This window comes from Diabrotica undecimpunctata, chromosome 1 (assembly GCF_040954645.1).
Source record: "Diabrotica undecimpunctata isolate CICGRU chromosome 1, icDiaUnde3, whole genome shotgun sequence".
Lineage (NCBI taxonomy): Eukaryota > Metazoa > Arthropoda > Insecta > Coleoptera > Chrysomelidae > Diabrotica > Diabrotica undecimpunctata.
In genome coordinates, this window is record NC_092803.1 from 81,605,461 (window position 1) to 81,616,654 (window position 11,194).

At 33.3% G+C, this 11,194-nt stretch overlaps 1 protein-coding gene across 1 annotated transcript in view; it reads right to left on the reverse strand.

The window, feature by feature from the left end:
• The window catches only part of ChT (choline transporter), a 59,161-nt gene extending 48,418 nt beyond the window's left edge, over window positions 1–10,743 (reverse strand). The window contains exon 1 of the mRNA XM_072544511.1: window positions 10,507–10,743. The gene's annotated coding sequence lies outside the window, so the exon portion shown is untranslated. The remainder of the gene's footprint in view (window positions 1–10,506) is intronic.
• Between the last annotated feature and the right edge of the window lie 451 nt (window positions 10,744–11,194).

The window sequence follows — 11,194 nt, forward strand, 5'->3', positions numbered from 1 at the left end:
AGGATTAAGCATGCAATTGGCATTGCAACAATCCGAAAGGAGATAGGAGAGGAAAAGACATCAACACTCCTATGGAATTATAGACGTACAGGTTTATTAAACACATTATACAAATTATATGCTCGAATTACAAACAACTGGCTAAATGTTCTACTACTAAAAGAACAGAATGACTTTCATAAAGTAGGAAACGGCCATGACAATATCACCATAACACAAAAATTATTAGAGAAACATAGTGAATATAACCTAGAAACTCAAATTGCGCTATGGGCAACTACGAAAAAGCCTACGACTGATAGAACAGAACCAATAACAATCAACATAGAAGTGAGACAATGGTGCAGTTTGTTGTTTGTTGAATCGACCTTGTTCAAGATATTATATATACACATATATTTTATATATTTTACACATATATATAAGAGAGTATTTGATCAATGCATATTACCCGTCTTGACATATGGATGTGAAACTTGGATATTAAAGAGAGAAATAACGTCGAAACTCCAAGTAACTCAAAGAGCAATGGAAAGATGTATGCTAGGGATAACAAAGAGGGATCGTAAAAGAATTGAATGGATACGGAGGCAAACCCAGGTGACTGATGTAATCCAAAGAATAAAATCCCTGAAATGGCAATGGGCAGGACATATGGCAAGAAGAACAGATAACAGATGGACCACTAGAACAACTATGTGGTACCCCAGGAACGCTAAGAGACCAAAGGGGCGCCCGAATCTCAGATGGGATTATGATATTAGAAAATTAACAGGAACAACGTGGTCTCGAATAGCACAAGATAGAAAAATATGAGCGCAAATGAGCGCAAATTATTAGAACAACGTATAACTAAGACATCGTCGAATAATAATAAGAACATAGAATAACATTGAAATAAGGGAGGCTGCACCGTAATTGGAAACGGTTGATAAAGCTGCACATGATGATGATGATGATGATGATATATATATATATATATATATATATATATATATATATATATATATATATATATATATATATATATATATATATATATATATATATATATCGACGATGTCAAGATAATGGAAGAAAGAAATTAACTTTGTAGTAAGGTTGACACCTACCAATAATTATTTAAACACATAACTGTTTGAAGATGACCAAATACTTTTACAAAAAACAGAACACGGCCTACAACTCCCGTCCTACCGTTTGAATTGGATCTGTAATAAATTATAACCTAAATCATTCTAAAAACAAGACGAAAGTTACGGCATTTAAAGGAAAAGAACTTGTACGTTCCAAAATAATAATAAACCAAGTGCCACAGGTACAGACACGAAAAGATGACATATTTTAACTTTTGATGATAAGATGCGATATAAGTTACGAAGATTATAAGAGATATAACAAATAAATAAAATTTTTATCAGATGATATGTGGTACTATAACAAAACAAGCAAAGTAAAGAAACAAAAATGTAGAAGTGGAACTTGGGCACTTCGAAAACAATACCTTTAACGTATATAATCCGCCAAAATGAAATTTTTAAGAAGAATACAAGGTTGTACCCTGGGAGATTGCATAAGAAAGGACGACATTGAACAGAAAGGCCAAATTAAACGTATTCTCAATGAACGATGAAAAAAAATTCTTTAAAATAAATAAAACACATTAAAAGAATGAACGAAGACAGTCAAACAAATAATTAACTACACATGGCGAGGAAGAAGTGACTTGGGTAGGACCAGAAGAAGATAGCTATAAACAAGACGGAATGGACTGCAAGCCTAATACTTGAAGTGCGGAAAAATATTGAAGAAGAAGACAATCCGACACGATCTTCTTGGTAAAAATGCCATATGATATTATTATTCAACTTGTTCGATTGAATTTAGTGCTATAACACTTATGGTGCTTTAGTATATGTATTTATATATTGTTTTATCTTAATTTTTCTACTTACGGAAATTTACGCTCACATCTGTATTTGCATTCAGTAGTATAGTCAAATATAGCTAGGCTAAGATTGTTTATCTTCAATTGAAAAAAATCTCAATAAACTTTAATAATCCATTGTATCTATCAAAAATTCTTTCCCTACAAGGACATTTCAGTCCCTTACAATAAAATTAGTTGTATTGGTCGAAGAAGCATCTATTTTTCATGAAGGTCAACCAGCGTTGCGTGCTACTACGGAAGGCAGATTCATACGATTAAAACCTTGTTTATGGGGTTGAAATTGTGGAGTCTATTAATAGCTCTCAATAATAGTAACAAACCATATTTGTATAGACTTTGAGTGGCATGTGCCATTAATTCTTTAGTTGATTGTTTCCTTGGCAAACATTTTGGAGATCGATTGAGTCTAAATGAATAATTTTTATTAAATTAAAATACACTTTTAATAGTAGATTATTATTCATGTAAATAAAAATGTAGTAAACTCATAATAAAACCATTTTTTTTTTAATATAATAGAAGATATTTTGTATTTGTCGTCATTTGGCCATTAGTGATATTTTAAAATATACTTTATATATCCTAAATACCCAACTTTTACATACAGAGACCATATAAAAATCATACTTATGAGAATGTAAAATGTGTTACTAAAATCCTTCACCCCTCGAAAAATTTATTTAAGTATCCGAATTATTAGTTTTAAGTAAGTTCTATAGATTGACAAGAAATAATGCGGTAAATTAGGAGTGGGAGACAACTTAAAGGAATTTGAATATTAAAAAGGACGCAAATGAACAGATAATCATATCATGACATTGGAACCAAGTCAAAATGATTATACAACATTTATTGCGATTCTAAAAAACCCCAGAGATAACCATAAAAAAAACAACAGTGGATGAACGAAGAGATTATGAATCTAATGGACAAATGGCACAAATGTCACAATCAAAATGTCGAAATATATAAACAGATTAATAAGGAAATAAGTACTAAGATACGAGCTGCAAAAGGAACATACCTCGAAAATAAATGTTGGAAATTGAACAGTTACAGGGAAAACATGATGCATTTAATATGTATAGAAAATTAAAAGAAGTAATGGCTCAGTACACAAAACAAACAAATAACATCGTTGATAGAGACGGCAAACTGATTATCACTGATTTGAACAAAATGAACAGAGGGAAAGAATACATTGAGAAACTATTTAATGATGAAAGACCTGATCTTGAAATTAAAGAAGTAGTGACAGGATCTGACCCAACTATGAACCAAATTACACGAGCAATAAGATTAGCAAAGACCAAAAAAGTGACGGAGCCAAATGAAATACTGAGTGAAATATTAAAGCTCTTCGAAAATTCAAGTAAAAGAACTCTCTTACACCTTTTTAATAAAATTTATGAAACTGGCTATATACCAACGGATTGGCTGCAGTCGACTTCTTTGACGATGCCTAAAATAGCAAATGCGAAAAGATGTGGTGACTACCGAATCATCTTGATGAGCCATGTTTTAAAAACATTTCTTAGAATTTTGCACTCAAAGATGTACCAAAAATAGAAAAACAACTTAGTGGCACGCGGTTTGGGTTCCGCAATAACCTTGGAATAAGAGAAGCACTATTTAATATTCAGGTTATGGTACAGAGATGTCGGATTTATATGTGTTTTATTGACTTTGAGGAGGCCGTTGACCGAGTAAAATATACTAAAGATAGGTCTTGATGATAAAGACCTACGTATCATTAGAAATCTTTACTGGTATCAGCGTCCAAACATTAGGCTTGGCCAAGGTAATTCTGAAGAATTACCCTGGCCATTAGAATAGCATAAACACAGAAGAAAACTAACACGGAAGTATTGCGAGAAATGGGCAAACAATGCGAAATAATAAACACAATAAAAATAAGAAAGTTACAATATCTGGAACACGTAATAAGGGGACAGCGATATGAACTGCTAAGGCTGATACTACAGGGAAAAATAAGAGGAGGAAGGAGTATAGGAAGAAGGAGAGTGTCATGGTTGATTAATTTAAGGGACTGGTTTAAATGCAGTTCTATAGAACTCTTCAGAGCGGCAGTAGATAGAGTAAAGATAGTGATGATGATATCCAACGTCCGATCGGGAGTCGGCACTTAAAGAACAAGAATTCTAAAGAGCTTCAAATACGAAGAGAAAACAAGGCTGCATTTTGTCCCCACTAATATTTAACATCTATTCGGAATTCGTTTTCAATAAATCATTGAGTTCAATGTGGTATCAAAATTAATGACATTAATATTGATAATTAGGGGTACGCGGATGACACGGCGTTAATTGCAAATAGTCACGAAAATATTCAACATTAATTAATAGGATTACCACAACGTTTAATAAATACGGACTTAAGCTAAACTCCGCAAAAACAACGGTAATGGTTGTCAGTAAGACACCAATACAACCAGAAGTGATAACAGCTTATGGAGAAAAACTGGAGAGAACCAACAGTATCACTTATCTTGGTTCTAATTGTAATAAGAACTGGGACGTAAGCAAAGAAATAAGAATACGTATACAGAAGATCAAAGCTGAATTTTTTAAGATGAAGAAAGTCTTACGTGGAAACAATATTACTTTGAGATTAAATATTATTCGTATGAAAAAGAACACAGCTGCATTTTTTAAGATGAAAAAAATCTTACATGGAAATAATATTACTGTGAGACTAAAAATAAGATTAGTAAAATATGTGTCCTCTATTCTTTTATATGGTGTCAAAGGTTAGACTTTAACAGATACACTTCTAAAAACGTTACTGCCTTTGAAATCTGGGTGTATCGAAGAATTCTGCAAATAAACTGGGTAGATAGAGTTTGTAACGAGGTTCTCTTGCAGCGGATGGTAAAAGTTACAGAAGTGTCCAGAACAGTCAAAAATTGCACACTGGAATATTTTTGCCATATTATGCGTCACCTAGAGAGATATAATATATTCCATTTAATAATACAAGGCAAGATAGATGAAAGAAGAGGGCCAAGTCGAAGATGAACGTCATGGCTTAAAACGCTAAGGAAATAGTTTAACAGATCCTCTGCATCCCTTTTCCGAGCTGCTGTCAACAAAATTAGTATAGCCAATTTGAGAGCCTACGCACGATAATCTAGCAGAGCACAAGAAGGAGAAGAATCTCATGACATAGCCTGTATCTTCCACTACTGAACACAGTCGTCCTTATGTTGTCTGCATTGCTCCAGATCTTGCAGTGTAAATCCAGTTTGTTGACACCCTCTTTTTTTTCAACCGTCCGACTTAATGGTGTTCAATCCCTATTTCTGCTTGTCTGAAATTTATAATACCGGTCCAATACATGTTTATTTCACCTATCGTCCTTTGTCACATCACCAACGTTATTTTTTCCACATTTAATCCCTGTTCTGGCTCTTATAGTGGCATTGAGATTATCTCTATCTCTCTAGCATTAATCCCAACATTGACCATTTAGTAATGGTTTCTGCATCATAAATCAATACTAGAAGCACACATTGGTTAAAAATCTTTTATTTGAGACATATTGGTATATTGGTTTTAAATATTGTACTTCTCATTTTTCCCAAAGCCCCTCATGCTAATTTTATTCTTCTTTTGTTTTTGACCTCGACCTATTCTAACGTCATAACCTAAATATTTAAATGGTACATATTCGAGTTCTGCATCGTCTATAGATGTATTGCTTCTAGTGGCTAAGTTTGTCATACACTGTTTGTGTTTAAGTTACTTTTTAAACCTACGTCAATTAATGCAGAGTTTAAAGTAAATTAAGTAGTAACTTTTTAGATTTAGCTTTCTTTGTCATTTATTATTTTCTTTTATAGATTTTATTAAAATTCAAAAAGTTTACTTATAACGGACTCTTCTCGTCTTGTAAATAGACTCTTCCAACTGTTTACTGTGAAAGCGAACCACAAACAGCTATTTCGTTACGTGGCGCTACTTCCGTGACGTTAGCCTTAGCATTGTACCGTAGAAAATAAGTAAAGCAACGTTACTATAAAAGCTTTGCTTCAAAAAACGATATGGTATTTATTGATCTTAAGAAAGCAAATGATAAAATTCACTCAATAGAGTGGGCACTCAATAAGAAAGGAGTCCCCAGTGAATATGTCAAGATTATAAGAGACATGCATAAGGGAGTAATAACTAGTGTAGGACAGGTAGGGGAGACTAATAAATTTTATGTAAAAGTAGGATCTTACCAAGGCTCGGTGCTTAGTCCTTATTTATTCTCATTAGTATTAGATCAGATGACAGTGAAACTACAGGGTAACATTTAATGTATACTGATGATATATTGTTAGTAGGTAATAGTGGAAGAAATTTAGAACAAAAAGTGGAACAGTGGGGACAACCTCTTGAGGAAAACGGTTTAAAGCTTAGTAGGACAAAAAAAAATTTGAAATGTTCATTTAAAAATGGAGTTACTACAAATAAAATTATACCTTTGGATGCTGAAATGATTGTGAAAAGTAATAGTTTTTAAATATAGGATTGGTATTACAGAATAATGGGAAAATAGTTGGAGATGCATGTAGTAGACTGGGCTAAGATAGATGGATAAAGTGGAAAGAAATGAGTGGTGTGTTTTGTGAGAGAAAAAATCCAATGAAGCTGAAGGAAAATTCTATAAAACTGTCATAAGACCAACTATGATGTAAGAAACTGATGTTAGTTAAAAATAAATATAAGCACTGAATGTATGTGGCGGGAATAAGAATGCTTAGATGGATTAGGTTAAAATGGTTTAGTCATGTACAATGTTAAAACGTTAATCACCCAATATAAAGAATTGCTGATCTGAGAATTCCTGGGAGGACTAAAAGACGAAAACCAAAGAAGATCTCTGGGAAACGTTTAGACATGACATATCGGTAAAGGGAATTGATATTTGTATGACCCAAGATAAAAACTCATTTAGAAATTAATTAGGGAAGCCGATCCTGCATAGAATAAAAGGCAAAGACAATGATGATGAGTTCTTCATGATTACTGGGTCTGTGAACTGCATGAAAGAAAAGAGTTTGAAACTAAATTTACCTCTTCAAAACCCTGGTAGCTTTTTAATTACATTACCTCCTACTAAAGCCATATTCCAATATGGCTTTAGTAAGATGAAGCACCGTCAGATAAGGTAAGTTATGTTTTGCAATACCTCGACCGAATATTTTCAAATCGGTGGATAGTGATACACAGAACAGTATTATGGCCAACACAATCATCTGATCTTACGCTATTCAGCTTCTTCTAGTGATATGTGAAAAATGTATTATAAAAAACTAAATCAATAAATTCAACTGATTTAAGAATAAAAATAACGCTTTCAGGACGGTCGGTGTACCACAGCTATTAAATAATGTTAGAAGACTTACGATGAGATAGGATGTTATTTCAGATTAGGATGTTGTGAACATATCCTAAGTAACCATGTTGAATATTTTTTAAGTTAAAATTACTGTTTTTTTTTATCATATTATCTAAAACTTAATAACTACGTATTAAGTGTTTAATATGATGTAACGCATTACATAAAACAGATGTTTTATTATTTTTTTACTATTCATTGTTGTAATAAGACAATAACATTGTTGAACAGAAAACGATGAGTATTTAATTATGTGTTACCGAATTTTTTATATAAGTACTGTTATTAATAAAACAAATAGTATTCTTCGCAATTTTCATAATGTTCACATATACGTGTATATATATATATATATATATATATAATAAACTGGAGATGTGAAGGAAATATATTAAGGAACTGTGTGTCGACGAAAGAACAGAAATACAAATCGAACGATGAAATTCCCAGTGAAGTAATCAAACTACTTGACGATAAAGCCAAACATTCTCTTTTAAACCTCTTCAATAAAATATACGAAACAGGGCATATACCAACAGAGACTGGCTACTGTTTTTGTAGTGGTAGTGGGTACATTTGTAAGGATAACGAAAAAAATAAATGCTAAAAAATGTAGCGATCCGCGCACTACCAGTCTAATGAAAATTTTCTTAACAATACTGCACCCGAAAATTTACAACAAAATAAAAGTACAACTAAGCGAAACACAGTTTGGTTTCAAAAACAATCTTGGAACCAGAGAAGCATAATTCAGTTTGCAGGTCTTGGTTCAAAGATGTAGGGATATAGAAAAACCAATATGTGTTTTATCGATTTCAAAAAGACCTTTGACCGAGTCACCCACGACAAACTGATAGGTATCTTGAAATAGGTGAAAATTAATAAACAAGACCTCCGTATTAACAAAAATTTGTATTGACATCAATATGCAAACATACGAACTGGTCAGAATACGACGGAAGCAGTGGAAATATGACATGGACTGACTAAGTGGTGTATTTTATTGCCTCTACTTTTTAATATATACTCCGAATTAATTTTTAAAAAAGCCTTAGATGAAGATGCAGACATTAAAATCAACTGGATTAATGTCAACAATCTCAGATACGCAGACGACATGGTACGGATTGCATCCAATGAAAAGGAGTTGCAAATACTTATAAACAGGGTGGCCGAAACATGTGTTGAATATGTGCTAAAGCCTAATACTTCTAAGACAAAACTTATGGTTGTCAGTAAAACAGAGTTACAACCAATGAACATAAGAGCGTATGGAATACAGGTAATAAGAATCCACAATATCACCTATTTGAGCGCCAATGTTAACGATAACTGGGATGTAAGCAAAGAAACAAGGATTCGTATTGAAAAAACCAGAACTGCCTTCTATAAACTAAAGAAAATTCTGAATAATGGAGATATTAAATTAAACCTTAAAATCAGATTAATACGCTGCTATATATTCTCCACATTACTCTATGGCATGGGGAGGTGGACTCTTACCTCAGCACTAATGAAAAAACTTGAGGCCTTGGAGATGTGGATTAACTACATATTGCTGATGAGTTGGGTTGATCGAATAACAAATGAAATAATTTTACACCGAATGAAAAAGAGTACAGAAATAACCAAAACAATAAAAAATTGAGTTACAGTATTCCGGCCATGTAATGAGACATCCAGAGAAGTATTACCTTCTATACCTCATAATACATGGTAAGATTGTCGGAAGAAACGGCTCACGCCGAAGAAGAATATCCTGGCTCCGAAATTTCTGAGAGTGGTATCAAGAGAAATCCGTTAAAATGTTTCGAGTTGCCTTAAACAAAGTTATTATTGCCAATATGATCGGCAACGTTCGATAATCGGAGAGGGTACTAAAAGAAGAAGATATATATACAAATATATATATATATATATATATATATATATATATATATATATATATATATATATATATATATATATATATTATATTGCTGAGGGCTTGCAACGATTTCTGAATGTCTTAGGAAAGAAGATACTTTAGTGCTGAAAATAAACATAAATAAAAAAAAGTAATGGCTGGTTTATGTATATGCCAAATGACAACATTATTATTTGTATATATAGTAAACAAATAGAACTCATACAAAAATTCTAGTATCTGGGTTACAGCATAACAAACGATCTTGACCACCAGTCATAAATGAGCTCGCATAGAGTATGCTAGGTCAGTTTTTTAAAGAACAACAAATTCCCAATAAACTCTACCTTATCATTGGATATCCGATACTTATTTTCCATACTGTTATACGTAAAGAAGGGTAAGTGGAAACATAAACTCTTAGAATTACAACTACGAGGAAGATAGAAGCATTTAAGATGTGTGTTTTTCAAAAGATGTTTAAGATCTCTTGGACAGAGCTTATGAGCAACAATGAGGTGCTTAGGAGGATGGGAACTGAGGAGAACTCGTTGTAAAAACAGAAAAACGAGTCATCTAAGCCATATTTAAATAGGAGAAAAATACAACTTCCTACGACTCATAATGGACGGGAAAGTGAAAGAAAGAAGAGGTTCAGGAAGATTTTCGTGCCTGAATAATGTGAGAGAGTGGACTGGTATGGGCATACATTAGTTATTAATAACAGCTCTAGATATAGAGCAATATTTTGTAATTATCGCCAATTTTTAGTAATGGAGAAGATACCTTAAGAAAAAGATATGGATATATAACTTTTTCCATATTATAGCCCTTCACTGCACTAAAGAGTTTTAACTACCCAATGATTACATAACCCATTACTTCCAAATTTTCATGAAATTGGCGCATGTCAGGCTACGCATGCTGACCATGTCGATTTTCTTCGAATTCTTCAAGTCAAAATAGAATAACTACTAGATACACATTTTGATGTGTATATAATTCTCTATCGATTCAAATTAACATACCTTGACTCATGTTTTTGTTATTTATGAGAGTAATTTTTCTGTACATAAAACTATGACTATGTAGAAGATAAATAGTAGAAGATTATGTAGATAAATGTAAAATTATTTTGGCGCTCGATATTACTATGGTAAATTGTGATATCTTAAGTAAAGTGTAACTTTGTTTCAACAGTTCGTTATATAGTATTAACACAAAAAGTAGTAGGGGAATTTACCTGTACAAATATCCTTCTAGTAGCACTGAAAGCCGCTAAATGTTTAGCATACAAAATATTTAACAAATGAAATAGTTTATACAAAAAAAACGAGCAGAAAGAAAACAACAGTCACCCCAACGCAGAGAGGTTTTTTGAGAGGGGCTGTTTCTCGTTCTAAACGCTAGCCCACACATGGGCGATGGCGCTAGTCATCAACACGCACGGTGGACTTCCTGCGGACATACAATGTTGACGATCGCAGCGAGAGGACTGCTCCAGGTTCTGGCCAGGTATTGATCCCTGGTGACGTCAACGGGGCAGGGCTTCCTGCGCCACTACGGAGGCGGCGCCGAGTCGAGGAGGATTGGAGATGGGCGAGAAGGAGCCCCCCGCCGACCCCACAACGCCCACGGTGGGTTTTTGCCGTGGAGGTCGACTGAAAAGGTCGGTCGATAGTCCCGTCTACCGTGGTATGTCTTCACAATGTCGATATAGGGTTTTGTTGTTAATGTTAGTATTACCTAACCTTCAACATAAGTCCTAGAATTTTATTTGTCGAAAATGTCGCATCCCTTTTACGGTATAAGCACGAAGGAAATACAACAACATTTTAATGGATGCATCTTTGAACTCAAACATTTTGTATATGAAGAAAAAACAAAACCTACAAAATAAAACGAAAAAAGCTTACTTAGGATATTGTACT